The sequence below is a fragment of the Megalopta genalis genome, chromosome 2 (assembly GCF_051020955.1).
Source record: "Megalopta genalis isolate 19385.01 chromosome 2, iyMegGena1_principal, whole genome shotgun sequence".
Classification (NCBI taxonomy): Eukaryota; Metazoa; Arthropoda; class Insecta; order Hymenoptera; family Halictidae; genus Megalopta; species Megalopta genalis.
In genome coordinates this window covers 13,435,912-13,461,871 of record NC_135014.1, presented here as the reverse complement: position 1 = coordinate 13,461,871, position 25,960 = coordinate 13,435,912, and the positions used below count along the sequence as shown (strand labels likewise).

Genomic DNA, 25,960 nt, shown 5'->3' with positions numbered 1-25,960 from the left:
TCGAGCCTCGCGAGAAAGGGACACGTCGAGTGCTCGTTAAATATTCCATCGTGCTTCGCGAAACATTTCGTGCCACTGTTTATTTTCTAAACAGCCGCGGAACCCCTTGTCCCCGCGGACTATTTCCTTTAATTGTTAATCTGCATGGCAAACAGCGTCGAACAAATACGTGACGGGTACCCCGTTAATTCCGTAAGACGGTACATGGTAAATACTGCACAATCCTTCCTTCTCTCACTTTCTGCCACGTTTGCGTGGAACATCGTCGCTCATCGCCTAATCGTTTTTACATATACCTTGACATAACTTTTAACCCTTTGAACTCGAATAGCGACTCTGAGGCGCCACTAAAAATTGCTATACTATTTTTCTGAATAATTGTAACAGTATCAGATTCGTTTATATTTTTAAAAAACTGTTAAAACTTGCAAGTATTGTACTCGCCAATAAGCTCGATTTCATACGAATAAATCGTACTAAATCGTATAAAATGGAAATACGGTAGATCAGAAAACATGTTTTGAATTTCGAATTAAAATAGCTTCGACTGCAAAGGGTTGATGGGGCTTCATAGTGGCCATTAGAGTGCAAAGAGTGAAAACCGAACGCAATTGCAGATTGCAAAGATGAAACAAACATTATGTTCGATCCTGTGAGATGCAAATGCGACGGAACTCGTGAAATTAATTCCCAAAGAGCTATTAAATGTTGAATCGAGGAAACAGTTTATGGAAAATCTCTTCATAATGATCTGCAATATCTGCAACCTCGTTATTATGACGACTAAACAGGAATCTGCAGTAAAATTGAAAGATGAATCGATGATCCCGGGTCATTAGGTGTTAGTAGCATGCTCAGCGAGGATTTTCAGTCGGAGGACGTTCGAGCTATTCGTCGACGATCCAATTAAAGTGAAATAGGACCGGATCTCAGGTGTCATCGAGCGATGGAGCTTATTTCGAGAGGAACACCGCGCGCTCGACGCTCGAACGCCGATTTTAAACATGCCCTCCGATGAGCTGGCTGACTATCGATCGGCCTGTTCCACTATCAGCCAGCTCCATTAGAGTCTCCCATGACAACGAATTTTTTCCAGGCTCGACGTTACACCGATCACCACGGCTGGACCCGTATCAAAGGGCCGAGGGGACCTGTCACTTTTGCCCGCGTAAAATTCCGCTTTGTTTTCGATCATTAGCCGTATCAAAGATAGAGTATTGTTACGCATACGGGCCCGGCTCGTTTCACCTCGACGCGACCGGGATCCGTTGTCGCTTTTATCGACGCGACGTGTCACCTTCTTTCACCGCTCTAAATCGCTATTTATTCAAACGAGTTACAAGAACGTGGAATTGTTTATGAGTATTTCTATATCAAGTGGCGAATTACAGGCGTACGCTTTTTTCCTTTAAATTGCGAATTTAACTTTGAAAAGTGAATGTTTCATTTTATGAGAAATGGTTTTAAAATAGTTTTTATTTGGAGGGTGAAACGGTTGGCGTGGCTTTGTTTTAGGAGGTTTCTGCTTTGTCCCGTTAAACCACTGGCTGTGTGCCAAATTAATGAAATAAAACTGTTTTGTTTGAAGCGTATTTTTTTTTTTTAGATATATACCACTTTACGTTCGTTCAGCTCTATTGGTTCGTTTTTCTTTGTTATTTTTCAGGTACTGCATAAGGGCAAAGCTGTTTGGTCGTATTTTTCTTGTAAGTACTCCCACGGTGGTCGTTTAGATTTCCTCCAATATTTAAATCGTGAATTTTCCGCATAAAATAACTCTCGCATCGAAGCTCAGGCATTCAAGTATAGAACCTACAAAACAGCACGCGGAAATCTCGATCCACCAACCCGGAAAAAGTCCAACACAAGCATCTAATAACGGCGTTCAGAAAATTCTTTTCAAATACAATTTTCGAGACCTCAATTTTTACACAATGGAAATTTCAAATATCTGGAAATGCAGCTCAAACATCGAACTACAAGATGCAGTAAACAGCACTTCGAAATCTCAATCTATATTATCAGAAAAAAATCTCAAGCGCACCCCTAACGACTGTGCCCAGAAAATTCTCTTCAAATGCACCGTGACCGAATTCAGAATTTTCAACATCTAAATTCTGGCACAATTGAAACTTCAAACATCACGAAATAAAGCAGAAACATCTAGCTAAAAAATGCACTGAACAGCGTTTCAAAATCTCAATCCATTCCGTCAGAAATCAACCCCCAAAGAAGCGCTATAGATCCGGATACAAAGAAACCCTCTTGAAATTGCCTAACGATGTTTCGAGAATATTCAAGGTCGCGACGTTCGCGCGACAGAAAGTTAAACGATCGACGCACAAAGCTTGAACATCGAGCTATAAAACGCTCTGAGCAAGCGCTTCGAAATGTCCACCCAATCTCCCAGAGGAGAATCGACAAGTAGCCGTGCAAAACGGGGTGCAGAAAATCCTCTTTAAACCGATCGCGATCGAATAGAACAGAGTCTATCGAATAGACGAATCTCCGAGCCGCATCCACGCAATATTAAACAGCCTCGCAACACAGCTCGGTTTAAAGCTCTCGGCGATCCTCGGACAATAAGAGCGCGCGAAAAAATCCGTTCGAGACTGTAGACCCTTCGATCGAGGGAGAGCTCGCGGTCCTCGACGTGCTCGACATCCTCGACAGAATCCTCCTGCGCTAGTGTCCCACAGTTTGATCCCCGAGGTCTCCATCCAGCAGGAGACACTCGGTCGGATCCGGTGCTACCATTTACTTTCGTTTAATCCGATTGCTCGTGCAGCCCTGTCCTCCGGCGAGGCTCCGGTGTCCGTGGAGGTATAGGGCTGGCTTGCACCTGCAATTAGATACGCGCGTCTTGGAGCTGTCTCGCTCCGGGTTAGCCCGGAGAGCGGTCTGAAGGGGCCATTTGTCTCCGTTCGCCGTAATCTCGCGGTAATTTGTACCGCGCCTCAAACTCCGCTCTCTAACGCGATTCATTTTTCACGGTCCCTCCTGGAAGTTTGCCGGGACGACGTCTCTCGCTCTCTCTCTCTCTCTCTCTCTCTCTGTTTTTCTCTTGAACCCCCGCGCAACCCCTTTAAATAGTTAATGAAAAGTTCCGTGTCACGGCCGGCGATAAATCCTAATTCCGGGGCGGGATTACAGGCAGCCAGCGCGGGTCAGATCGCGATAACACGTTCGCAAGAGGTTAATTATTACTGCACGCCACCGCCGCGCCGGATTGCAAGGGGCGAGGGTAACCGCCTCCTCTTCGGCCGCGAGCCTGGCTGCGACCTCGCTTTCCATCATCCCCTTAGCTTAGCCTTCGCAAGATGTCCCGCTAGAGGATTCCGCGGCCTTTCTGTTCACCGTTGTTCACGAAACTGGGCCGACGAGTCCAAAAATGTGATTTAATTTGCGCGATTCTACGTGAAAGAATGCACAGAGATTATTATCAGAGATTATAGTATTTTTTATATTATAGATTGTAGTTTCTATTATATTTTATATTTATATTTATATTTTATTTTTTATTTTTAAAACGAGCCGCGAGGCTCGAACAATCGTATCCGCTCTTCCCAAATTGTCCACTTTCGTGCGCGATCCGAGCGCGAATTAGGAAGAAATTACCATAAATACGAATGTAGTATGAGGTAAATAAATACGAAGAAAAAGAAGGAGAAGAGAAGGAGACACGGCGTTAGTAATTAAACGACGATCGATCGCATCGCGTGTGTCGGGACACAAGCTGCCTGTGACTTGGAGGACTCGTTTTAATCTCGGTCAGAAGACACGGTAGGAACACAAAAGAGAATCGTCGGGGCAAAGACAAATATTTGAGCGGAGAGACTCGATTGCAGCGCAGAAGTTCCGCCATCAGAAAATCCGCCGGAAAATCGCGACGCGGAGACGAAAGTCGCGTCTGGAAATGATCATTCTCGAGATACCCGGCATCCGCGGATTGTACCGGCCTCGGCGCGTCTCGCGACGAGGGTGGAAGGGTGAAAGAGTCCATGGCGACCGGAAATAAGGGGATTCCCGCGGCGAGACGCCGAGGAATCTCGAGGGCGATCCTCGAAACGATTGCTCGCCCGCGCGAGGACATGACTCGGGAAAATCGCCCCATAGACGTCTCGAGGGGCTGTTCACGGTTGCAAAAACTGTTTGCCGTCGAGACGTAGGGATGAAACTGCGATGGAAACATCGTGGCAACATCGAGCTACGTCGTAATCACGGGTGCATGAAAAATCACGGGTGCATATATATTTCGACGTTTCGATGTATATATATACTACTGCCAGGCCAAATATATTTGAAATTGTTTTAACTATGTAAAAACCAGATGTCGCTCGTTATGTTTCTGTCTTGTCAACATAACTATACGATTACATACTTCTAACAAAGAAAATGAAAATTATTTATCGTGTGTCTATATTTACTTAAATAGCGACGACAAGAGAACAGAATTTTATTCAAACCTTAAAAGAGCGGAATGACATTTATATTTAACAGGTGATTATTAGAAATCTCCGTCACGCAAAAGGTTGAATGTGTTTAAACGTCGATAGAGGAGAAAGACGGAATTCCATTTCGACTCGATAGAAATATTGTTTTGGATCGCGTCGGATTTCGTTCGAGACCATTGTCGATAACTGGGTTAATAAATATAGAAATTTCAGTATCGGATATAACGGCAGCTTTCGAATAATCTTCGTAATCGGCGGTAGCGATTCTGGAAGTGGGTCGGAGCGCTGCAGAAAATTTCGTAGGGGGTGTCGGCATGACCGGCGAGAGATTGATAGTGCCCGGTAGAGTAATCCGATGGAACAATCGACTTCGCCGAGCAGAAAGTTCGGCAGTAATAGCCGGTACACGAGGAACTGCGAGGAAATGCGAGGGACTGCGAGAGTCCGACGGGTAAACGAGCTCGTCGAACGCGGTTCCGGATCGGGCCGGGCTCAGCTCCCAAGAAATCCGCGAAGTACCGGAAACTTTCACCGGGCAAACTATCCGGCCGGTACCGTCGCGCGACCCTGCGCTCACTTTTCATCGAGTTTCCACGAGGAAATTGTTTCCCGTGGCGGGCGTAAACTCCGGTCTCCGCGGATTTTCGCTATCGATCCTTGGCACCGATCTGGAACCGGCATTATTATTTCAAACGCTGATCGCGGATTCTTTTTTCCGATCAAGTTTCGCGAAGGATTAAGGAATCGCTTGCATTTCGCCGAGATTATATACTTATTCTATTATATTTTATATTTATTATTATAAATACATATTAGTTTATATTTATTAGTTTTATGTGAAATAATGTGAAATTTTAGGTTATGTGAAATCTGCATTAATCGCAAGAAATACAAACGAAAAGAAAGCCTGAACGCCAAGAGAAAGAATAGAGCTCTGTACAGTAAATGCAGTAAATTCACCCTAATCGACTCTCAGATTATAAACAAAAATGGACAGTTTGGGAAGAGGAGATGCGATTGATGATAGTTGTTGACGACCGGTAACTATAAAAACGAGTCGCAAAGCTTGTACAATCGTATCTCCTTGCGCAATCTGAGCGTCAATTAGGAGAAATTTACCGTACCAAGGAAAATAAACGATTTCTTAAGTCGAAATTAGCGAGACTTTTAAACAGCAAGAGTACGCGAAAAGAAACAGGAGTTCCTTCGAGCAGAAACTAATAAAAATCAAAGAACCGAGAGCGCCGAGAAGAAGCAAGAAACAGCAGAATTCGCGGGAAAGAAAGGAAAACAAAGAAGCAACGCGAGGCTAGAGAAAGAGACGCGGGAAATAGGAAAAAGGGGGGAGCGTGGAAACGGGCATCGTCGTTTCTAATTAGAGCACGAGGGACATTAGACTCCGCGATACCATCCGGCGGAGCAACGATCGTTGGCCGCGCGTTCAAAGGCGTTTCTTCTTTCGAAGCTGGTGCTTGCTTGCGCGAGTTTGCGAGGTTGCTCGACGCACCAAGCCAGTTGCGAGAGATCGCTTTTGTCGGCGTTCGGAACAGGGAGCGTGTGGCGCAAGCCCGTCGCAGAGTAACGGGTCTTTAAAGAGCCCGCGTCCCGGAAACGGCAGCGACAAAGACGCGTTTCCCGTTCTCGCGATCAAAGCTACTTACACGGTGAAAGCTCGGTCGGGAACGGGCGTTCTCGCCGGCTAGACTCGCCTCGGCTCCGCGAGAAAAGGGAAAAGGGATTATCTTTTTGGTAGACGCTTTTTCCCTCCTGTCCTCTTACCTTGGCTCCGAGCGGCGGCCGGCTCTGCAACAGAGAAACGAACGCATCGTCAGTGTCTGGATCGCGGACGCTTTACTTACTGCGATTAATACGGCCACGCATTCGCGATTTTTCGCTCCCTTTCGCGCCCTATCGCGTTTTAGCGCAGCTGCCGAGCAATTAGGCAAAAAGCCTTCCGCGCGTCGCGTCGCGTCGATGAAAATTCTGGCACAATTTCCGCCACCAAGCCTTTCTCTCTCTTTCTCTCTCTTTCCACCCATGTATAATCTCGCCGGATCGACGAACGGGCCATTCCGGAGCGTTCGATTAATCGGAGTAGCCTTTTGTCTCGCGATTTTGTATCATCATCCGTCCCTGGCGTCAACTTGACACTTCTTTCGACTCTCGGAGTATATTATCCTGCTATTTTTAGGAAATTCATCTCATTTCTATCTTTTTAATATAAAAGCAAGTAAAATTGGAAGAATTCAGAAAAATTGGAAATTTTACCACACAGGTTTTGTTTCTGATCGAGAAAATCGCACGGAAGGATTATGTTTCATATCGCGATATTTGTATTACATTATGTTTAGCAGCTGGGCTGAAAAGGAGTCTGCTTCGCGAATTAACTTGATCATATTTCGCTCGAGGATCTCGGTTCTGAAATTAAATCGAAAAATCGAAACTAGTGCCCGACGCGTGTGTATTCCGCTCGGTCCGAATATCGTACGAGTACCATTCTACATGTACACGAAGTTATGAAAATATGTACACAGCATTTCGAGTGGAAAGTATATAAAACAGGTTCCCATACAAAACATTTGAATAGCTTTCGCAAAAACGAGACCGCAAAAAATGCCTGAAGTTCAACTTTGTTTTCGGTATTAAATTCTCTGAAAACTAAAGTTGATAAAAAAATATGGTTTCCTGTATCGCATTCAGCGCAAGAAAATATGCGGACTCGTTGCACTCATCCATCGAATATTGAAAACCCATCGTAAATTTGACTGTGTCCAGCAACGCGGAGAATGAGCGACTGGTCGCTTTACATATATTTTAAATACGTTCAAACGCCCCCGGTATTATAAAAATATATATCATTTCGTTTCGGAAGTTCCATAGAATCCTCCAATGAAAACAACATTTCGATAACTGTCACAGCAAAAGCACAAAAGAATTTCCAATGATGAAAACTTGATTTTGTGTCGAGAACTATAGCGCGTCGCTCGCTTTAAATATTTGTCGAATTTGTTCAAATGTTTGTAATATCATAAAAATGTATGTCGTTTCGTTCGGAAAGTTCTCCAGAATAATCTCCACTGTCCTATCGAACGTTGAAAGCTATGTCAAAGGAAGGGTAAAAATTCGAACATCTTTGTCCAGTGCTATTTGATTCATTGATGCAATGTACCGGGAGTGATTCGCGAATGGTTCCTCGACGGGATCGAGCGATCGACGGATAAATCGCCCGCGCGGAACGAGCTCTGGCAAAATTCTGCATTGGACGTCGTTGTCTCTACAGTGACGAGCCGATTGTCGACGGGCCGATTGTCGACGGGCCGAAACCGTCGAGGGCCACTCGTTCGTAAGCGGAGCGCGATTAACGCAAATATCATCGAAACGTCGGTGCTCGTTAATTATTCGACGCGTGGTTGAATTAATCCGAGTTCGTTCGTCAATTAAGGGAATCCTGGAGGGGGTCAGCAAAGGGAGGAAATAGGGGGAGGGGACCAGGGAGAGAAACGGTGTTAATCCTCGCGACCCGTGCGCGGCCGATTTCCGCGAACCCGAGATTTAATTAAACGATCGTTCAAGGGATCAGCCGGATGGATCCCGCTCGAATAACAACGGAAATACGATCAACGGTGTCGATAACAGGCGCGGGTGAAGGGAAAGAGTTCTGGGGACCGGTTAATCGCGTTAGCCGGTCGACGCGATGCGACCATTCGATCGATCCCCGGCTGATTCGATTCTTCTCGCAGCCCGGCTGGGAATCACTTTTACCGGGACCGGAGAAGCCGAATGTAATTCGCGAGGAGAGACGCAGATTAAAATGGACAAATCGGTCCGATGGGAAGCTGCGAAGCCGAGGATCTGGGACGAACGATTTACCCGGACGGATTTTCGCCGACTCGCGACGGATTCCATTTTTAAGCTGTTTAGACCGCGACTATATCAATCCCCTTGATACAGCGGGACCGACGAGCCGGCCGAAAAATAGTTCGCACCGAAATTGGCTCCGAAACGAGTGGCCCTTTTATAGAAGATCGCGAAGAGAAATCGTATAAAGGTCGATTACACGCGTGGACGGGTCAGAAGCCCCGTTCGGTGTAAGTCCATTATCCTTAAAATTTGGATAAAAAAGGATTCGGTAGATTATAGCTGTGAGAAAATAACAATGCCAGTAATAATGCAAAGCACAATTTTTATTATAACCAAAGAAAAAAGAAGTTAACATTAATATTTGATTAGTTTTTACTTAATTTCTTTCGTTTCTATCCCTTTTTTATAATTTTTTCTATTTTTCGTTTAGTCATTCCGTGATCGATATAAGTGCTGCTAATCTGTTGTTATATTATGAAGAAATCGGGTGTGTTTCGGAGTGCGACTTATCTCGATCAATTTTTGAAGTACCGTCGTTGTGAGATCGCCGGGTCATTTGTAATCGGATTTCCAATTTATAAAATGGACAAGATAGGCAGAATCTTCTAGATTACGATGGGGAAAGTTGCAATCTGATGCAACAAGTAGTTCGCGAAACAAAAAATCAAATGTACAGTGTGTTTTGGAGGGAGATTCTTTTAACCTAGTTTAGGAGTTTTTGCACCGTGAGATTGCTGAGCTATTCGTTATCGGATTTTCAATTTAGAAGATGCCCGTGATAAGCCGAAGCTTCCGGATTAAGATGGGAAAAGTTTCAATTGGATAGGACAAATAGTTTTTCGCATACAAATGGAAAATTGCGTCAGGGATGTTGCGGACCGTCGCTATTTTCTATTAATTTTCGGTATTATTTCGAGTTGAAATCTCCATCGCGTATCAGACTCGTCAAAATATGGCAAGGGGTTGAAGAGAGAAGAAGAACGTTTCGTAGGAAATTCGAACTGTTTTCGAAAGCAAAGCGCGGAGTTGTCGATGCTCGAAGAGGCGCGGAACAAGACACGATTCGGTGGGCCGACATAGGCGTGTTGTGGCCCCGGCAAGATTCAACCTGGAAGGCATTACCGTCGGTGATGCATACATCTCTGTAGTGGCCCGTAGCTCAAAGCGTCAGGCATAGCTGCATATCAACGCCGCGATGCTGCTCTCTGACCGGCCGGAACACGGACAAAGCGATGCAATTTGTGGAATCGCGTAATCGGCTTTACGGCTTTTACCGGCCTTGATATTCGGGGATCGCGTATGGGAAACGCGGCCCCGGCTACGTAATCGTCGTCGCGAACGCTGTACCCGGCGACATATCGTTGCTAAATACATGCTAAATGAACACGGGCCGACAGAAGCCGATAGCCGTGTTTGCCAAGTGCAATGGACGCGTCAGACGTGTATAGGGGAAGAGCGACGGTGGTCCCGATGAGAGGAATCTGCCGACTCGTCAATAATTTTATGCTGCTGGTAGACTCCGACTTGCTGGAAAATTATTTCTGCAATTATCAGCGGATTACAATCGCAGCATTGAAAACAGCTGATTGTGATATAAATAATAATTTTAAAAAATGTCACCTACGATGAAAAAAACTGAATATATACCATATTTGTATATTTCTACATTTGAAATAATAGAAAATAGAAATGTACAGATGCGATATCATGTCATGTTTTCGTCTAGATATCAGTAACAATGTAGAAGTTACTTTCAGTCCATAATTATGCGCACCACTGTATGTGACAGACGCGATATGTTAACACGTTCGCGGACGTGAATGCTAAAGCATTCATTTTCATCGTGATGCAAAATTATACGAACGCTGTAACGTTCAAATTTATAAGCCACATTATCGCGCGTTCCATTCTACATCGCGTGTTCATTTTTTTTAAATTGTTGTGCACTTTGATTCGACCTGTATCGACATGGGGATGTTACCGATGTTATTCATTGCACGCAACTATCGAAACGTGATATTATGAGAACTCGAACGAGATCGGACTAATCGAAATTTGGCTACAACAATTAGTTTCGGAATAACTCTCCTGTCTATTTTTGTAGCTGATTAAAATTTCTACCGTCTGCGAACGTGTTAAGCAACGCTCGCGATTAGAAGCTCAGACCTTATTTGCCAGGCGAGTAGAGGGAGGGCAAGAAAAGGAGGGAAGAGGTCTCCGATAACCCAGATCCAATAGAGGAGGCTAGGAAGAAGCTCGACCGAGGACGGGCAGGGCTTTTGTCGCGGGCTGTTCTCCTTTTTTTCATTCTGCCCCGTCAGTAAATCGAAAAGAGTGCACTCGCTGGTCCCGCAACCGAGCCGAGCAGAGGGTGTGCGGGTGTGTCGGAGGATGGCAGAGGGTGTCGGGACGCGCGAGAAACATCAGACAAATGAGCCGGAGAGAATCAAGTGTCTTCTCGCCTACTTTCCCCCCTCGGCCACTTCTCGCTTCTCCGGCTAGTCTCCCTCTCTCTCTCTCTCTCTCTCTCTCTCTCTCTCTCTCTCGTTTTCTCTCTGTCTCCCGAGCTCTCCGTCGAGCGTACACCACGGTATCCACTCGTTCGGCCGCCTTTAACCCCGACTATCGCACGCCCCAATCTACCCTAAGTGCATTACGCCGAGCTGCAACCTGCTCCGGTCCCTACCGATCAGATAACCGGGAAGCCACCCTCGAGAAGCCAGAAATTGCCTTTGCACACCCCTTCGATCTTGCGGGAGCGGCTAACGAACCGCCACGCTTGCGAAACCTCGCGGCGATTTTACTCTTTATCGCGAGGGCGGACAACGATATCCTCGAACGATCCGAGGATCGTGGGATCGTGGTATAGCGAGATCGTCGGATCGTGGAACGGCGGGACCGAGAATCGATTTGTCATCGAGCTAAGGAAGGCTGCAGCGTTCCTTAAATAGAGCTGCACAGAAAACTACCGTTCTACGCTGCGTTCTACGATCGGACAGCTTTATTGTACTGCCACAGGATCTGGCAGAAAGCTTTTCGATAAAACTGCACGGCGAATATATAAATATATTTATAGCGAACCCTCGAGCCACGATTTCTTTCGCAACTGTGTCGATTAATACTTCTTCGCCCTTAATCATTTACTCGATAGAAACAGACGCGTTTTGTTCACTTTGATGTCTTCGTTTACTTCCATTTTTAGAGTTTGACAACAGAAAAATGAAATTCTTGTTTCGATTTAGACAAAATTGATCAAAATTATGATTACTTTTTTGTCAACTTTTTGGTTCTTATTATTAATACGTACTTCATGAAATTTTAATCAGACTTAATCAAAGTTTAATCAAGTTTAAGCAAATGCAATCAAGTGTAATCAAGTGTAATCAAGTGCAATTAAATATAATCAAGTTCATCCAAGCTTAACCAAGTTTAACCATTTTTAACCAGGTATAACAAAATCTAACCAAGTCTAATCGATTCTAACCAAGTTCGATCAAGTGCGATCTCCTTTGATTCGGTCTGACCCGCAATCTGTTACCGTAGCGATCGATCCAATCGGTGACATATTTCGATACACGCGGGAGGTCTCGTTAGATCAACAGATTCGTTTCTTACTAGCCGGAAGGCATTAACGCGGGTCCAATCAAAGTTTCGTCGACGCGTTAGTTTTTGATCCTGCTTTAACGTTTATCGAATTGTCGAGGATCGGTAGAGTTTGGACCCTGACCGAGTCGATAAAAAACCGAGGCGTCCGCGCTCCGCTAATTAATTGCCAAGCCGCTGAATGGATGCCAGCGCGAGATCCGATGTCGGTTAATTACGCGGGCACGAATGAAACCGACGCGACCGCGCACGCGGACACAAACGAGCCTTTTTTTATCGCGCGCGAAGAACTTTCGCGGCTAGATTGTTCAGCGGGAACAATGGGGTTCCTCGCGTGCAGATTGCGCGGCAGATTTTCGCGGAAACCGATTAATTGGAGACGCGAACGTCGGGTACCGACCTGCAAGGACGATCGGCGAGCTCGTGGCGATTCTATGGAGCATTTTTTTTTATAATCATTCGGCTGTATTTTCCGGGATAATAACGGGTATCGTTTATTTCCATTCTTCCAGCGACGCTATCGAACAAATGTGCAATCGATTACAAATTTGTCTAGATACAAATTTATTCTACACTATTGCATAAATATGGAATAGAATACAAATTTATCTACATAAAAAATTGTATACGAATAAAATTTTATTCGACTGTGAATTCATACGGAAAATAATGGATTTGAATAAAATTGATTGAATATAAAGTGTTTTTCCATAGTTCATCGACTTGTTCCTTTCACGTTATTTTTTCGAATCATTTGAATGTAAAATTATTCGAATAAAGAATCATTCGTATAAAGAATTATTCGAACAGACATGATAATTATTCGGAACGTATCTTTAATTTACGAAATATTCACGGAAATACTATTTCTAGTTTTGCCACATCCACAGAAAGAACAGATTGTCTCTATTTCTGCATTTCTCGTGCACGAATTGTCGATAACAGCATTTGTTGGTGAAACGAGAGATGGTGTAAACATTTGGATGTGATTTCAACGTGTCGGTATCTAAACAATGTCGCTGAAATAATTGTTGGTGATTTCAAGGTAACCCTGAAAAAAGTCGTCTGTTGGCGTGTTCTTTTCCTGGTACGACGAAATATTTCAGTATCGAATCGAAGATTTCCGACCGTAGAACGATGCAGGAAAATTTCGATCTTGGTGTCCGGCGATGAGGGAACCAAAAAAAAATTCACGAACTACGCTTGGGTAATTAGAGGAAGCGTAGCAAACCGGGGGTAGAATAAATCGCGCAAGACACGCCCCTGGAGAAAAGTCCGGCGAGCCGTCGGAACACCGTGAAAAACAGTTTTAATTGTGGCCCCTAATGGCGACGCTCGCTTAATTTTTGCTTCGTTACGGGCGTTAAAATCATGTATTCGCGCGTTATGAGACGCGCGGGAGGAGGCGCCGGATAATAAACGCGACGAGTCGCCGCTAACAATGTTGCAAATAACGAACGGCCCTTCGTTAGAATTAACCTCGTGAATCACGGGCCGAGCCGCGCTCGATTACTTTTAATTGCTCGCTGCTGATGGAACCGTTTCGGTCAGTTCGTTGCTCGTATTATCCGCGCTCGGATCGTTAACGGATCATTCTTTTCCACGGGATTTCGCGATTGAATTTGCGCCGGTTGTCTCGCGTCAGTCGACGATTAAGTCGTATTTCGCGTCAATATTCGGCCGATTAAACGCGATGCGATGCAGCGCTGCGTCGCGTCGGGTCCTTTTTTCCTCCATTTTTAAGGTTGTCCGGCACGCAGTTCGCGCAGTTGTTCTTCGCGTCGGCTGTATGAACCGGAAAGGAATTGAAATCGCTCGATAACGGCTGTCGCGTCAACGTTTCCGCGTTATTAAACGTCGAACCCGCTCGGCCCGCGCGGAACGTTCTACAATATGCTGCGTCGATCGCAGAGAGATGCGTATCGAGCTGATGCATTCGGCTCCGGGGAGCCGATAACCATGCGACAAGCGAAATTCGGAGTGCATCGCTGTTTACACTGCGCTTGCGGCTGCGAGGAATCGCAAGTGCTATGCTTGTATAGTCGAGATAATAGCAGCCCGATTTTCAGAGTTCTTTGCGGCTCGACGATTGTATTTTACTGGAAAATGAAGAACTTGCGTTTCAGCAAGCGTGTTGTAACATACGATGATATGTACCGGTAACGTAACAGTAGTTCTTTTAACTTAATTTTTCTTATTCTTCTCGCGTTCTTCTTTTATGTTTTTCTCGTTTCTTTCATTCTTCGTTCTTTTCCTTTTCTTTCGATTTCATTCGTTTCGTTTCTAATTTGTTTTTCTTCGTTTCATCTGTGTTTTCTCTCGTTTAATTCTTCTCGCTATTAAAATTTTCATCGCATTTTCTTTCTCCACTAATTTCTTTGTTTCCTCTTTCTAAGGTTATGCTTAGGTTATTGCAAAAAATACACACACACACACAATTCCACAGATTCTTTACTAACGCTACTTTGTGTTGTGATGTAAAAAAAAGATATATTTTTTAATAAATTGCACCTGTACCCTCGAAGCAATGTATTTACTGGTTCGAAGTTCTATTGTTCGCAAGAAACTGCGGCCAACTGCGGATGAGAAAGTATGAATAAGAGTGTAAATTTTACATCTACCCAGTGCCATGTTCTATTAAACACCGACGAACGCGTGACACGGAGCTATCTTTGTAAAATATCTCCTCAAAATTTGAACGACGGAATGGAAGTAATAACGTTGTGACAGCCATTTCTCCGGGCGCAGTTTTTAAGGGGTTACAAATATTTGATCAGTCCAGAACCGGGTCGAGCTTAATGAATTTTCCACTCGGTTCGAACGATGTTTTAATAAAAACCGAGCCGCGTGTCGCGTACAACGATCTTTCGAGAACGTCTCCTGAAAATTTGATCGGGATCGTTGGAATCGCGAGATCGCGGCAGCCATTAGTTCGCGCGACGTTTCTGGAAACGGTGTTCGTTTTTGATGCGTGATCGATAGTGGACTCGCGACCCGGCAACGTCAGGTAATTGCCAGCAATTTCGCGACTCGTTATTCGGAGCTGCTAAGGAGAGGAGGGAAAGAAGTTTCCGGCGAAACGACTTTGCTAATTAGCGAACAATCGCGCGAGACGTGGAATCGGCGACGCCCGGCCGCGTGGCGCGGCGCGGCGTCAGAGCTCCACGAGAATTTGGAGCGTCGTTAGAGCTCTCCTCGAAAGTTGCACGGTACTCCCTTTTTCCCCTCGCTCTCGAGACTAGACGCCTTTATTAAAACTTTTCATTGTCCGGCCGCGGGCTAATTCTCCCCGGGCCGATCGTTTCCCGTCAAATTAACGAGAGTTGAAGTGTCGCGGGAACGAGGAACGCCCTCTGAAGAAGTCCTGCGGCACGTCACCGTTACCTCCAATTTTTTCCTCGTCCTTGGGATAGCCGGCGCGGAACTTCCGCCGTTGAAGTTTTCATTTCGCAGCGGTCTAAACGGCCCGCGAATTAAATTATCCGATCATTGTTTCGGGGCGCGACTTTCGAAACTGTGCAATTGCAAGTTTCAGGAGCCTCTTTACCTGCGAGATCGCAGAGCTCGTTTGATATCGGATTTTTAATTTAGAAAATCGTCCGGAGAGAGGCCGGATCTTCGAGATTAAAATACGAAACGCGTTTCAATTTAATCAAGCGAATCGTTGCGAGATAAAAATGCAAACGTAGGACGGGTCTTAGGGTGTGACGATTTTTAAACTAAGTCTAGGAGTATCTTCGTCACGAGATCGCCGAGTCATTTGTAATCGGATTTAGAAAATGGATAGGATAGGCTGGACCTCCCGGATTAAGATGGCGAAAGTTTTAATTGGATCCGACAAATAGTTTCCGAGATACAAATACAAAATTGCATTAGGTGTGCTACAGAGTCTCAGTTTCCTACTCTAACGTTCGTTATCTCTTTATTTTGAGATTTCTCAGATATTTGTTGTCGAATTTTCAATTTTTCTTAGAGAAATTTATATGGACACGTCCAGGAAGTCCCAGCGATCGTTTAAAAACATTCCGAATCAAATTTCTCAAAAGTTAATTCGAAAAATTCCTGAAATAACATGAAAAATGTAAGAAATATTTTTCCTTAGAGACAGTTTAGTAGCAGTTGGGTATTTTTTACGGTCTCCGGCAACGATCTGTGAAACATATTGTTTCTCAGTTTCATCTCTTGCGAGAATGTTATCATAATCCTGAATGAGTTTGACAGCTCTTTCTGCAACGTCGTTCACAGCAACTGTCTTCTCAAGTTTTCCAATTCCACTTTTGCAACCAGGATCATCCTTCCTTCTTGAAAGGTCTTTGGCGAGGAAATCCACCCTAACGTATATATCCTATATGCAATTGCGAAACTAGCGAAACGATGACTCGAATCGCCCCTAATTTCCCCCGCTTCTGAGTGAAAAGTGAACGGGTCAGCATGAAATGACTCGCGAAAAGAGAATGATCGATGGTATCCATTTCGAATGCATTTGGAACGCACTTGCTCTCGATGCGGGAATATATCCGCGGCGATAATTGCAGGGTTAAACGCAGGGTTAAGGGTCGAAACGATAGATTGCAGTTCTGGCCGGATGATTCGTGGTTATGGCCGGTTAATTCGATGATTTTCGCGGGCGCAGCGGCCTGGTCGCAACATATTGCCGATCGGGTTCGTTGTTTGTCGAATGTTTCACGAGAGCGGCGCCGTGCGGTAATATTTATAAGCGTCGGTCGCGCGTTTATTATTTATAATACAGTGGCCGTGGGTGACCCCGTTGCTCGGCCCGTTCCACGGCCCGGTCCGGCCCGCCACCTCCGCTTCGGACACGGTATCGAATTTCATTAAACCGTCATTAAACACGCGAATCGCGAGCCATCGTCGCCCGGTTTACGCCTGTTCTCCCTATGGAGATTAATTATCGCGCCGTGCTGACTCGGCCGGCCGTGTACAATGAATATGGAGGAGCGCGGAGCTATGAATTAATTTCCCTCGATCTATATGTGGCCGTCTGCGCAGTCGACAACCACGCGGATCGAAAGTAGCCGCGCGTGGCCCTAATTGGCTTGTCCAGGCCCAAGAAGGATCTCCGATCCTTATAAATATGCGTCGGTCATTAAGACCGACGACCGTCCTCGAGGATCGACCTTTCCCATTTGGAATTCCGATCGCGACGGTGCACGGTGAAGCATTTGCTCTGAAAACGTGCTGGAAAACATTTTCTCACTGAAATCGTATATTTATGTCAAGGTTATTTTCTATATTTTACGAGACACTGTACGTAATATGTGTACAATGAAATATGTACAATGAATATATATATATATATATATATATATATATATATATATATATATATATTCATTGTTTGCGAGTTGTCAATTGGTTTAACATTTGGATATTCAATATATAGTTACAATATATATATTGTAAATAACTTGCAACCGATGCACAGGAAATTATAAAAAAATTGTACAAAATTTCCAGTTAACTACTCTAATAGCACCTAGTAGCAGTTAATTAAAATAAAGTAGAAGTTAATAGTAATTAATAATTATTATACCCTTTAAAATTAACCCACCAAAAAGAACGCTGTACCTCGCGGTAGCGTTCTAATTTCACTTGTGATTAAAAAATGAAATAAATATAAAACATATTTAATTGGATATAACTAAAAGAATATAGGCAATAGAAAGGTGTGCTTCGGCATAATTTAAGTACATACCGAGTACATCAAATCCTGTCGTTTTCGAAGTAAATGCTCCACTGTCCGATACCAGTTAGCTCCGATCATGCGACTCGCGACTCGTGTAATTTAACCATTTTTTTCCCCAGATTCGGTTCTATGATTTTCGGTAGAAATTTATTTTTCCCCATTCAAACGAAGGCTAACGAACATCTCTGTGTTTTTTTTGGCGACGGTCCCTTTGCTCATTGGGATCGAACAAATTCTTGATGCGCCCGTGTATGGATAAATCGAGCCGGCTCTGGGAACAAATTTTTCTCATTATCCGACTTCTGAATTTTTACGGCATGTATGTACGCTCCTGATTATTCAAATGGAAGTTCATGAACATTTCTGCCTGTTCTTTTGCAACGATCCTTACGCTTTTCGGGTTCGGAGAAATTCTTGAATTTATTAATGCATCGCGTATACGGGTTATTCGTGGTTATCCGACGAGAAACACGTTTCACAATTAACACGTTCCGTGCCATGTGTACCACCGGTGGTACATGCATACATGTTTATTCAACACGTTCCGCGCCGAGCTGTTTTCACGCGACTCGTCGCACCGGCTATTTGATAGTTTACTAAAACTTGATATATTATATGTAATTATTAATTATCGTACATATTATAACAATGAAACAAACTTATTATGATCCATTCTTGTGGCGCATTACTTGCTCTTTCGCGAACAAATACATCAAACTCGCTGACAGATAACGCTGTCTTTTAGATTCCCATTTTTTGAGTACAGAATTGCAGTTCGAAGGGCAAACGATCAAAGCGTTCGAAACGAAGAAACGAATCGGACGGGCCACGCAAACGGCGGCTCCGTGACACGATTTCCGCCAGCATCTTTTTATCAATGCAGTTACGCGAGGATCGCCGAGAGCCGCGAAGCAAGCACGTCGACAAAATCCAGGGCCATTTCCTTGGGTGGCCCGTGTAGCGTTCATTGGCGGCGGGATCTAAACAGCGACCGGCATCGAGATGGTTGTCGTTACGGCTTACGATTACGAGAGGATACGGCTTTTAACCCGGCGACTAGGTTTTACTCGAGTGTCCCGGCCTCGTTCGAATTTAGTCGTCGATATTACGCTAATAAATAGCCGGCTGCTGCGGGAGCACGCTCGCTGCACCGTCTAGAGACTCCAGACTCGGTCTACAATAAAAAGAAGAAAGCTGAGGAAGCCGAGCCTCGATGGCGGACCGTAAAAGTCAGCTCTCGCGATCCTTAAATTGGCGATAACGATAAATTACCAGTTTACTTTAACACTTGTTTCAGCGTGCTTCGCGCGTTTATTAAACACTAGATTCACGGGTATCGATTGCGCACCTATTTTTAGTACTTGAAATCCGTCTTCTTGACGACTACATAAAAATGCAATTTTTTTTCACATCCAAACTGGCTTAAATCGATAGATTTTTATTAACAGTTCTATTCGGTACATTTTCAGTAACGTTCATTTTATTTTTTATTCTTTCATTTCATTTTTGTTGTACCGCAACGATTAAAACGATTCGTTGAATATCAAGTGACTCGTCAATTTGACGGATTTTCGTAACAATTTTTATAGTTGTAGGTTTTCCGGATAAAATGAGTGGAGATATATATTCGCCACATTATATCATTGAAAATCAATATATAATAACTAAAGAATAATATTTATATGTCCAGAATTTTCAACCATGAAATCAGAAACCCGTCGAATCGACGAATTCCGTAAATCTGGTGTCTATTCGATGCAACAATTGTAATTAGCTGGTGCAACATTTAACGCAGCATTTGACGCAAGATAATTGTAAGACTTTCAAGAAAATACGGCACTGTTTATTGATATTTTAATGGACGATGTTATTCGCGCATAATTCCAAAAGCTACTCCCACGCCTTCGAACTGTACCATTGCAGCCATGAAAGGGTAGGTGTCGAATGCTTTTCCGAGCACTATGCCGCCCTAAAAGCGTATCAAAATCGACGCGTGTCGCTCGCCTCATTTCCCTTGCAAATATAAACTGCGACGGAAAACGACGTTCTTTCCGAAGCGGCATTTCCGAAAATGCCACCAAGAATACCGACAGAACCGGCGGACTTATTTATAGTGCTATTCGATGTTTCGATATTTATTGTACTTTCTGTGCTGCGCGCTTTTATTCCCAGACGAATAGCATTTCCGTGAAATATTTCAAATCGGTTACGACGAGGAACCAGCTTCAAAGGAACGCTCCGTTTGATACAGCCAGGTGAAAATTGACAGAGTTAGGGAAAATGTACTTATTACAGTACATTCTCCCCAATTTTCGTTCAGCTTGTATACAAAAATGGACAATTTCGAAATAGTAGATGCGATTATTCGAGCATCGAGCCTCGAAATTGTCCATTTTTGTTTACAAGTTAATGGACAATTGGGAAGAATTTTGCGGTGTTATGGAATATTTTTTGTATAGAGATCCAAAATTTGTGATAAAATTAATTTCTTATCTTGCAAAAAAATTATATGCTTCAATGAGAATATCTTTTAGCTAAGAAAATAGAAATATCGTTGAATTATTCTCATATTTTTCCTACGTTAGTATGTGAAACAACGATCTTTATGAAAGATGCAAAACAGATCATTTTTTCCCATTCTAACTACCGAAGGCTTGCTGCTTGAATAATTGTGCATCCAACGCGCAGTTCTGAACCAATTAGGAAAAAGATTTTTTTTATTACTTTAATATCTGCTTCGTTAGAGAAAAAAACATGAAAAAGAACTTCCCTTGCATTTGTAATAAAATGATTAAGCCCTCAGCATGGCGTACACTCGGTTGGTAAATGAGCTTATCGCTGCGGCACAAAATTCGCTGAGAACGTATGTAATACCGTGGTAATTCCATCTATTAAACATAACTTGTAACGTATAAGATAATAGATAAGTTTAGATATAATCTAAATCCGCAGCAACATGCGCTATAATTACTGCATGCTTCATCTTCGCCCATAGTATGTAATTCGTAAAAAAAAATGTCATTTACTCGATTTTCAATATTTGTTGTGTCTTAGGTTACATTTTCTGAGTTCGTTCATCTTTTTTTCATAAGAAATCGAGAGAAATAGTGGGAAAAAGTGCAACCGAAGCTTGTCGCCGCAGTAATAGGTTCCTTTATCCTATTTCTGTTGAACCGCGAGCACAGTTCCCGAAATGCATCGTCACTCGCAGACCACCGCCGTAGTTTTCGAAAGTTTTCAATGAAGTTTCCAGCAGTTGTTCCCGAAGCTGCGAACTTCCTGATAATTTCTTGGTAAAATATAGTTTATAAGCGAAAATAAAGCTGTGTTTCTTAGATAAAGCCCCCGGGTTTGATCGCTCTTAAGCGTTCGCAGCCGCTTAAGCCACTTGCGCACCGGAAGTTCGAACAGCAATTCCTCCCGGATAGCGGGGCATAGAATTTTAATGTCCGCCGGGCGGAAAGTTCACGCGATTACGACGCCTAATCGCGCATTCGAGCGCTCGAGCGCGGTTCGATACCGGCGTGGAAGCGGACAGAATTGCACCTCGTTACATCCTGCGAATTTGCGCGGGTGGGACGAACGGAACTACAACGAGAGAATTCCTGGCTTTGGAGAACAGCGTTTCTTCCGCCACGTTAGGATGTTCGAAGATCGAGGTAAATTTTCGTATAAGAATGGCGAAGCCCTAGGTTTTTCCTAAAATGAACCAGATTTTCTATTAAGATCGAATCTAAACAATGACAACATAGAGAACGTCCTCCTCTTCAACGTCTTTAAATCCATAAATCTGTATGTCTCGTTATATTTTTCTTTTATGATTATTCATGTCAATAGAAATTATAATTATACTCTAGATTATAAGAATTTATGTATAATTAATCGTAAACCACGTGATCGCTAATTACCTCGAAGTTAATGCGATCAAATCAACTTATAATGATAATAATAATAATAATAGTAATAATAATAATATAAAAACTTTGGTTGATATGATAAATAAATCAAAATCACGAAGACTTCAACGTGTGCAATCTTTTTGTAGCGGTGTGTACCGTAACAAAAAATGCTTTCCTCAGGCTAATAATTGTCGTACACGTTCCTCGAAGCCTCTTTTAAACGCACCAAAAGTTTTACAAGTTTCCGTCTCCTCGTTAGGGAACGAAAAATTCCTGAAGTACCAAAGGGAAGGAAACAATTTCGCAGCCGCTATTTTCCGGTCGCTGCAACATCGCGCAGCCGCGAACCGATAGTTGGAACGCGAAGGATCGCCGCGAGGAAAATCTGGAGTCCCGAGGTGTCCGAAGGGATTTCGCTTTCCCGTTTAAAAAAAACATACGCGTCCCTCGCGGAAGCGGGGAATGTTTCCGCTCGCGAAAACACAACGAGGAAAACAAAAAAATGAGAGAGAGAAAAAGGGAGCGAGTAAGAGGGATAGATAGATAGATAGATAGAGCGTGAGTGAGAGAGAGAGAGAGAGAGAAGCGTTATTCAACGTCCGCCAGGCGTTATCTCGCTCGACGTGGGCTAATTGTGAATCGCTTGATCCGGAAATATCGCCGGCCAGAAGCTGACGCGAAAAATGCGATTACGGCCGCGCTATCTGGCCGCGTTTTTATTTCATTTGCGATTCGTCGCGCTCCGACTGCCACACGAGCAAATATCGATATCTATTCCTCGCGCGAACGCTCCGGATAGACTCGTTTGCCCTTCGGATTCGCGGGAACACCAACTTTTCGATGTTTGCCCGCCGCCTCCGAATCCACCGGCAACCAATGACAACTGAATTTCGGATAAACATCCCCTAAGTTGACTCGAGGCAACAGAAATTCAATGAAAATGCATTTGCTTTATCGATCGTTCGACCGTTCCTTTTTTTCTCACGAAGGCGCAATATCCGCGGTATGGTCGATCAATCGAGGGGTTCGGTGGAAAACAGAGGCACATGCCGCAATTTTATAGTTTCAAAAGAGAGCACAACGAAATACAGTGACCCACAAAAGTGTTCGTATACTTTTTAAAAGTATGCTAAGCATGCATTCAATATTTATTGTGCCGGTTAAGCGACAAATCGCGCGTCACTCGCTCCGCGGTAGAATTGCGGTTCCAAAACCGGCAGCAGCGACTTCGAAACACTGTTGCAGACGACACGAACTGTGCCAGGATCGAAGCAGAACGTGTTTAGCGACCGCGCAGCGTTGGTAACGCGACAAAAGCGACGGGCTGCGGCGGTCGCAGAACCCTTTGAGTCTCTAGGTCGCTCGTTACCTTTCGTTTCGTCACAGGACCCGCTTCCGCGGGTTCCTTCGTTTCGGTTCGGCGTTCTTTCGATTTTCGGCAAAACCCCATTGCCCGTTTACGTTGGATAAACAGCCAATTTGTTTTCAACCGGCCAATTTTTGCTCGAGTTACCGGAGGGAAGACGTTGTTTCCACCGGTCGCGGTGCGTCTTCGGGGAATTCGCGGCGCCCGGATGCCTTCAGGAAGCGGAAACGACCGGTGAACACGGTTAAACGTGTCCGTGAATAATTCGAATTTCAGCAAGAACCGCGTAAGAGGTCCCGGGAAGAATGCGCCGAGCGAAACGGGACGCGGAAAGAGCAGCCGACTTGTTAAATGCACCGTGGCGTTCCTAGTGGCCCATCCCGAGGGTAATGTGGCTTTTCCGGCGCGTGTGCTGGCTGAGAATAAACATTGGCCGACGAGATCGGTGGAATTGAAATTTTCTACCGGATGGAGCTCCGCGAAATGTGTGCGATAAGCTTCCTTCGCCGGGAATGTCCGACAAATCCGAGTTTACGGAATTGCGTTTGCGTTTGTCGCGGTGGAAAAGGTGTTTGATGCGATTAAGAACCGCTTAAAAAGATTATACGGGCATAGGTATGCAATACTCGTGTACACGTGAACTTTGTATACAGGTGCTGCAGGTACAACAGGTCAAAGTTGTAAAGCCGGAGTTCAACTTCAAAGGTCGGTGTTTGTCAAACGTCGACACACAATTCTTTTGTCCACAGGAAATAATGCGTTTGGTGTGAAATCATCGTTTGAATCGATCCGAGAAATGCGAAATAAGCAATTAAATTTACTTAAACCCCACAGAAAATAATTTACTTCGCGTAAGATCGTCGCTTAAATTGATTGGGATCGCGCGGAAAAGACGAAAGTAGCAGAGGGAAGAAAACAGCAATTAAAAGATCTGTATCTTACAAACAGATGCGAAATCAGCAAACTGATGATTCAAACTTCCACTAATTTAACACATATTACAACGACAGAATTCGATTTTCTGCAGAAAGTAATCGACTTTGCGAAAAACATCGCTTCGATCGATTGGTATCGTGCGAAAAGAAGAAAATTAAGAGATCGATTAAAAGATCTGTACTTTCAAAAAAAAAAAAGGAAATCAACAAATCCATCGCATAAACTCTCACTAATATAACGTATACTATATCGATACAATTTCATTTTCCAGGGAAAATAATCGCTTCGTCCAGAAACAGCTGTCCGAGGCAATTCAATGAATCGACGCGTAGCAAAAAGAAGGCAGACGTCTCGGTAAAAAATTGCCAATCGATTCACGGATGACCCGATTCGCTCGTCGCGTGTCTCGGGCTCGTTATCACGGCGCGGCGGCGCCCTTCGCCGACATCTTTATTTCGTGCGTTATTTAGACTTAACGGGCCGGATTAAGCTTCGTATTCCCTTTAAAGCCGCCGCATCGCGCCGTCGGGACTCCAGTTTACGTTCGTCGTCCGGGTGGTGGGTTTGCTCATTACGTATGCGTTTACACAGCTTCATCAAGTATATCTCGAGTTTCATAGTAAATTTCGGGGTCGCCTAAATTATGCCGTAATCCCGGCGACCTTAGCCGGCGTTCGCCGGAAACGATCGACGTGCCCGGGGCGCTGGACTCTCTCGCTCTCTCTCTCTCTCTCTCTCTCTTTCCCTGTCTCGTTTTCGTCGTCATCGTCGTCGCGACGGACCTGGCTCCCTCGTATTTTAAGCAAATCTTTCCGATAACGTCGATCGAAACGATAAGCTGCGCCTCGGGGAATTACGGACTGCCGACGGCACGTGGCCGGACAACCATAGTCCGCGTAAAACAGACACGTTCCGAGGAAGAAACTGGAAGCGGCAGCGCCGTGTCGTTAAAAGATGTTCGATAACCTTGTTGGACCGTGGATAGAGCGATCCACGATATTCTACAGAGCGTTTTACTTAATTGAATCGGTTAAATGCAGAGATTGTTGGTGAATATTGTTGTCGGTGAAAATGACCGGTTTCATATATTTTTATTTTAAAATTCTTAAGCGAAGCGCCCATTATTATAATAACGATGTGCAGTTTAATTAAATTCAATTTTGTTATTCTTGCGAAGCATCGCTCGTCAGTCACGTTAAGACCGTCTGCTAATTAATGCTAATCGCTATAAAATCTTTCTGAATTATTTGCACAATTTGTACTCATCTTTTAGACACTCTTTGTTTGCCCTACCTATATTTATTATTCTTACTTTTGCTTCTCACTGTTTGTACTGTTTATTTATTATTATAATAATAATATAATATATATATTATTATATCGTTACATATAATATATTATATTTATTTTACTCGTTTGACGGCTATACAAAATCTCTTTTTTATTTCTTTTTCTTCTAACGAAGGGATTTATTATTATAAAATCATTAGTTCTAGCGCTCGGTGCGTTAGTGTAAACTAAACGTTTGGCTGTTGTGCAGCTAAAAATGTTTAGATGTCTCTAAAGAATATGATCTGAATTCGCTAACGAGGTGCGTCCGCGAAAGAAGTTGCCGAGTCTTTCCGAAATTTCTCCGGCTGAACATTTTTGTGCGTGTCCTCCGAAGTCCCATCAGAACGCTAAAAGAGTTTTGTAAATTTCCGCCAAGTGGACGGGTTAATAAAAATTCGTAAAGCGGCGAAGAGTGCCGTCCTCGTTTCTCTAAAAGGAGTCAGGCTCTCGAGCAAGATATTGCCGTCGCTTGAAAAATGAAATGGCCGAGTTGAGAATTCCTCGCGGAGTAACTCAACATTAGATCGACCCGGTGAAAAAGTTTTGAACAGGACGGACGAGCGTAAGCCGACAACAAAAAAATGGGCTGGAAGCTCTAGTCTCCGGTTGAAATATCGACGGGAGGTATCATAAAGTACGATCCTCGGCAGGAACCCGCGAGTAGACTCGGCAATAAAGCAGGACCGCGGGTTCTACACCTAATTCACAGGCTATAAAGAATCGTTGAACGGTACCCGGATTCGATCCCGGGATATAAATCTCCGTCGCGAGTGATCTCGCGCAAATCCGAGGAGTGCGATCC

At 44.0% G+C, this 25,960-nt stretch overlaps 1 protein-coding gene across 1 annotated transcript in view; it reads right to left on the bottom strand.

Moving 5' to 3' along the window:
• The window catches only part of LOC117219259 (uncharacterized), a 251,012-nt gene that overhangs the window by 82,872 nt on the left and 142,180 nt on the right, over window positions 1-25,960 (bottom strand). Inside the window, exon 2 of the transcript XR_013032648.1 lies at window positions 6,234-6,257. The gene's annotated coding sequence lies outside the window, so the exon portion shown is untranslated. The remainder of the gene's footprint in view (window positions 1-6,233; window positions 6,258-25,960) is intronic.